Source organism: Phoca vitulina, unplaced genomic scaffold (assembly GCF_004348235.1).
Source record: "Phoca vitulina isolate PV1807 unplaced genomic scaffold, GSC_HSeal_1.0 scaffold14, whole genome shotgun sequence".
In the NCBI taxonomy this organism is placed as follows: Eukaryota; Metazoa; Chordata; class Mammalia; order Carnivora; family Phocidae; genus Phoca; species Phoca vitulina.
In genome coordinates, this window is record NW_022589717.1 from 16,758,367 (window position 1) to 16,764,366 (window position 6,000).

A 6,000-nucleotide genomic window follows, 5' to 3' on the forward strand; every position below is an offset into this window, starting at 1 on the left:
CCACCCCAGGCTATAGTACTTACAGGTGGCCTCCTGGCCTCCTGTTGGCCCAGTGTGGAGTCCAGCAACTTCATGCAGATAAGCTCTGCCCCTGCCCACCAGCAGGACCTGTCAGTCTGAGGAGATCCTGGGCTCTCCCCCTAGCCAGCTGGGCCACCAGCTTCCCTCTTCTGTCTCTGGAGGAGTCTAGGGGGTATGTTGTCTCCCCAGTCCTCTCACAGACTTTCCTTTGCTGAATTAAAGTTTGTAAATGGTTTTAAAGATAAATAAACAAGCAAACAAACAAATATATCTGGCTTGTAATGATAGTATAACAATTCTATATGTTTACTAAAAACAACTGAATTGTTTATATGGATAAGTAATATTCCATTGTATATATACACACCACCTCTTCTTTATCCATTCATCAGTCAATGGACATTTGGGCTCTTTCCATAATTTGGCTATTATTGATAATGCTGTTATAAACACTGGGGTGCATGTGCCCCTTCAAATCAGTATTTTTGTATCCTTTGGGTAAATGCCTAGTAGTGCAATTGCTGGGTCACAGAGTAATTCTATTTTTAACTTTCTGAGGAACCTCCATACTGTTTTCCAGAGTGGCGGCACCAGTTTGCATTCCCACCAACAGTATAAGAGGGAGGGTTCCCGTTTCTCTGAATCCTCACTAACATCTGTTGTTCCCTGTGTTGTTAATTTTAGCCATTCTGACAGGTGTGAGGTGGTATCTCAATATATTTTGGGAAAAAATAAAAATAAAAAATAACTGAATTGTGCACCCCAACTGGACTCATTTTTGGTATTAAATAACTCAAGACACTAATTTTTTTTTAATTGAAGTGCAGTTGACACACAATATTAGTTCCAGGTATACAACATAGAGATTCAACATTCATATAGATTACAAAGTGAGATCACCACAATAAATCTAGCTACCATCTATCACCATATGAGGTTGTTACATATTATTAACTATAATCCTTGCACTCCACATTGTATCCCTGTGTCTAATTTATTTTATAACCGGATGTTTGTACCTTTTAATCCCCTATTTTTTCCGTCCCCTTGCCCCATCTCCCTTCTGGCAATCACTAAATTGTTCTCTGTATCTATGGGCCTGTTTCTGTTTTGTTTTGTGGTTGTTCTCTTGTTTTGTTTTTTTGATTCCACATACAAGTGATAGCATACAGTATTTGTCTTTCTCTGACTTATTTCATGTAATATAATACCCTCCAGGTCCATTCATGTTGTTGCAAATGGCAAGGTTTCATTCTTTTTTATGGTTGAGTAATATTCCATTTTATATACATATATATAATCTTGCCTATACTAAGTTATGCTGCAATGAACACAGAGGTGCATTTATCTTTTAAAATTAGTGTTTTCATTATCTTCAGATAAATAGCCAGAAATGGGTTTGCTGGATTGTATGGTAGTTCTATTTTTAGTTTACAGAAGCTCCATACTGTTTTCCACAGTATATGCACCACTTTGCATTCCCACTAACAGTGCACAGAGTTCCCTTTTCTCCACATTCTTGCCAACACTTGTCATTTCTTGTCTTTTTGATAACAGCCATTCTAACAGGTGTAAAGTGATACCTCATTGTGGTTTTGACCTGCATTTCCTTGATTAGTAGTGATGTTGAGCAACTTTTCATGTGTGTGTTGGCCATCTGTCTGTCTTTTTGGAGAAATGTCTATTTGGGTCCTCTGCCCATCTTTTAATTGGATTTTGTTTAATATATTGAGTTGTAAATTCTTCATATATTTTGGATTATTGATCTCCCTTACCAGTTACATCATTTACAAATATCTTCTCCCATTCAGCAGGTCCCCTTTTCATTTTGTTTATGGTCTCCTTCACTGAGCAGAAGCTTTTTAGTTTGATGTAGTCCTACTTATTTTTGCTTTGCTGCCCTTGCCTGAGAAGACAGATCCAAAAAAATATTGTTCAGACAAATGTCCAAAAGCTTACTGCCTATGTTTGCTTCTAGGACTTTGATGGTTTCTGGTTTTACATTTAAATCTTTAATCCATTTTGAGTTTATATTTGTATATGGTATAAGAAAGTGGTCCAGGGGCACCTGCTGGCTCAATCAGTGAAGTATTTGGCTCTTGATTTCAGGCCCTACGTTGGGCACAGAGATTACTTTAAAAATAAATAAAAATTTTTTAAAAAAGTGGTCCAGTTTTATTCTTTTGCCATGTAGCTGTCCAGTTTTCCCAGCACCATTTATTGAAGAGACTATCTTTTCCCTGTTGTAGCTTCTTGCCTCCTTTGTCAAACATTAATAAGAATGGGTTTATTTCTGGGCTCTATTCTGTTCTATTGATCTGTGTCTGTTTTTGAGCCAGTACCATACTGCTTTGATGACTACTACAGCTTTGTAGCATAGTTTGAAATCAGGGAGCCTGATATCTTCAGCTTCGTTCTTCTTTCTCAAGATTGCTTTGGCTATACAGGGTCTTTTGTACACAAATAAAATTCTATACAAATTTTAGGATTATTTGTTCTACTTCTGTGAAAAATGCCACTGGAATTTTAATAGGGATTGCAATGAATCTCTAGACTGCTTCAGATAATATGAACATTTTAACATTAATTTTTCTAATCCATGAGTATGGTTTATCTTTCCATTTATTTTTATCATCTTCAATTTCTTTCATCAATGTCTTATAGTTTTCAGAGTAAGGTCTTTTAACTCCTTGGTTAAATCTACTCCTCAGTATTTTTTTTTTTTTTTTGATGCAATTGTGAGTGGGATTGTTTTCTTAACCTCTCTTTCTGATAGTTCATTATTAATGTATAGAAACGCAACAGGCTTATGCATATTAATTTTCTATGCTGTGTACATACCCAAGAGAAATGAAAACACATCCACAAAAAAATGTGTACAAAAATGTTCACAGCAGCACTGTTCATAAGTGGAAACTCAAATGTCCACTTACTAACAAATAATGTGGTATATCCATACAATAGAATATTACTCAGCAATAAAAATAATGACATAGGCTACAACATGAACTTTGAAAACATTGTGCTAAGTAAAAGAAACCAGTCATGAAAAATAACATATTGTATGATTCTACTTTTTTTTTTTTTTTAAGAGAGAGCAAGTGCCTGCTCAAGCAAGGAGGGTGGGGGGAGAGAATCCTAAGCAGGCTCCACCCCCAGCTCAATCTCAGGACCCTAAGATCATGATCTGAGCCAAAATCCAGAGCTGGATGCTCAACCAACTGAGCCACCCAGGCACTCCTGTATGATTCTTCTCATAAAAAAATGTCCAAAATAGGTAAATCCATAGAGACAGAAAGATCAGTGGTTGCCTAGAGCTGGGGATCTTGGGGGGAAAAGGAGAGTAACCACTAATGGATACAGGATTCTTTTTCGGAATGATGAAAATGTCCTAAAATTGATTATGGTGATAGTTGCACAACTCTGTGAATATATTAAAAACCACTAAAATGTGCACTTTAAATTGGTGAATTGAATGGTATATGAATTATATCTCAATAAAACTGTTACAAAAACAAAACAAAACAAAACCTGGGTGTACAAAGCCATCAACACTGGTAGGCCTACCACATCCAAAGTTACCAATCTATTATTTAGGACAAAAAAATCTCAGTTATAAGTATCTTCCAATCATACTCTCATAATTTTGTATATGAGTATATATATCTGCAATTACAAGCAATGATTGAGTAACTCGTTAAGTCACTAACCTTAAAAAATGGGTTGTCATTAAATATTCAAATTTCAAATGCCCAAGATATTTCAGTTTTCTACTTCATGTGTTTATGAGGAGCTAGCTCCATGATACTCATATGAACGCACTGCATAAACTGTATTGCACTACATATAAACTTTCATTATTCCTGAATTCCTTAAATGTAATTCAATAATTTCCAGGCTTATATAAAGTCATTTTTACCTTTTAAAGAAAGAAAAAAAAAACTCCGAAACGCAACTACCCAATCCTACCTTAGTAAAGTATACATTCTTCCGTGATTCTGGCACTATTCTGTGATTTATGGCACTAGGGAAAGCACATAATTTACCTCTCTATAGTGACTCATAGGTAAAATGAAAAGCAAATCTGATTATCAAACACAAGATTACTGTTATATCATCACCGGATTAAAATTTAAACCACACAACTGAAGTAAATGTTCACGAAGGGCGGAAATTTTACAGTTTTTGAATGAAGTGTTCCCCCCTCATTCATTTAAACTAGTACGAATAACTTAAAGAAAGGCTGTTCTGCAGCGAATCTAGGTCCTAGAAAGAGAGCCCAGGATGCTGGCACATAAGAAACATTAGAAACAGTGCAATCTGGATTACTCTTGGCCTTATGGAATATTTTCTCTGTCCTTTAGTGACATGGAATTAAAATGCCCAACTGGAGCGGGGGCGTCGGGGGTGGGGGTACGGCTACTCTGCTCGCAAAGCTGCTCCGGTCAGCACCAGCCCTAGCAGAGCCCTCACCGTTCCTTTCCCGCGCCCCCAAAACATCCAGTAGCACGGTCCCAAGGGGACAGCTTCTCCAAGAGAGGATCCAGAAGGCGGTCACTGGACGCGCGTTACAGAGCCCGTTTTTGTTTTGTTTAAAAAACAGATTCCTATCACAGCCAAGCCTCCCTACCCCCGGGGGAATTGGGGGAAGTGGCAGTAGGGGGCCGGCGTGGAAAGCGAGAATAAAAGAATAACCGAGTACAACCTGCCATGCAAGCTAGCCGCGGAAAGAAGGAAAGGTAAGAGGCGGCGATAAGGCCCAACGGGGAAGGAAACTGGTGTCCAGCCCTCCACGCCACCCGGAGCGGCCGGAGCCTCCCAGGTCCCGCCCCGAGCTCGCTGCCCTGCCCCGGCGCCGGCCGCAGCCTCCCGCCCTACCAGACCCTCCCAGGACGCGCTTCCTCCGGAGCCGGACCCCCGCCCTGGCCTCCCCGCGGGATAAGGCGGGTCAGTTTCTGTCCGCTTCTCGGCAGAGGTGACTCGCGCGGAGATGTAAACACAGCGAGACCAGCTGCGCTCAGCCCATCCCCCCCCCGCCGGGGTCCGTAACCTCTTTCCTCAGCCCTGCCCCGCGCCTCGCGCTCCCCGCGGGCAGGCGAACAGCGCGCCTTCCCCTTTCTCCAAGTCCCGCTTCCCGACCGTTGCCCGGGGGCACTCAGCCCCCTTCCCCAGCTCCCAGCCGTTGTCACCGCCACAGCCTCCAGAAAACCCTCAGCAAACCCCGGAGCAAACAACACAGGCGCGGGGCGGGGGTGCGGAGGGAGGAGGCGGCACTCGGGACAGCGAGGCTTTATCGCCGCGCCCTCCGCGCTCCCTCCCACCAGCCTCGGCTGCCCGCGCTCTTACCTGCTCTCCGCGTCGCCTGGGAAGACCACGGCGTAGCTTTCCCTCCCGGCAGGGCCGCGGACTAGCACCGCCGCCGCCGTTGGCCGGGCGTCCCGAGGGAGCTAGGGCCTCCCCGGCAGCCCGAGCCGCTCCACTGGGAGAGGAGGAAACAAAACAGCGGCGAGCCGCCCCGCGCAGCGCCCCCCGCCCGCGCCGCCCCACCGATCCCCAACCGCCGAGGCGACGGCAGCGACACAGAGCCCGGCGCGGGGAGCAATGGTGGCCCCCGCCCTCGCCCCGCTCCCGGCCCCCTCCCTCCACCCCCCGCCTCAGCTCCTCCCCCTCGGCCTCCTGCCGCCGCCACCAGGACACTCGAGTCCGCCTCCCCCACCCCGCCCGCTCGGAGCGCTCCTCCCCTCCCCACGCGGCGAGGGGGGGGGCGGCACCGCCAGTCACCGCAGCGTCTGTCAAACCAGGGCCGGCTATTTATACCCCGCGGGGCCCCACCGCCCCCGGCCCCCAGCAGCCCGCCAACCTGCCTCAGTGGCTCTCTCGACTCTCGCCCGCCCCTGATCCCCCAACTTCTCCCAAACCCGCCATCTCAGGTAAAGACTCTGGCCCCTTGTCCCGCTCCCTGCTCGGGGCTCCCCCATC

The 6,000-nt window shown here is 44.9% G+C and overlaps 1 protein-coding gene across 2 annotated transcripts in view; it reads right to left on the minus strand.

Annotated features, from left to right (window-relative positions):
- Window positions 1-5,619, minus strand: part of ELF2 (E74 like ETS transcription factor 2) — a 109,998-nt gene extending 104,379 nt beyond the window's left edge. For both annotated transcript variants that reach the window (XM_032412864.1, XM_032412863.1), the window contains exon 1: window positions 5,368-5,619. The gene's annotated coding sequence lies outside the window, so the exon portion shown is untranslated. The remainder of the gene's footprint in view (window positions 1-5,367) is intronic.
- Between the last annotated feature and the right edge of the window lie 381 nt (window positions 5,620-6,000).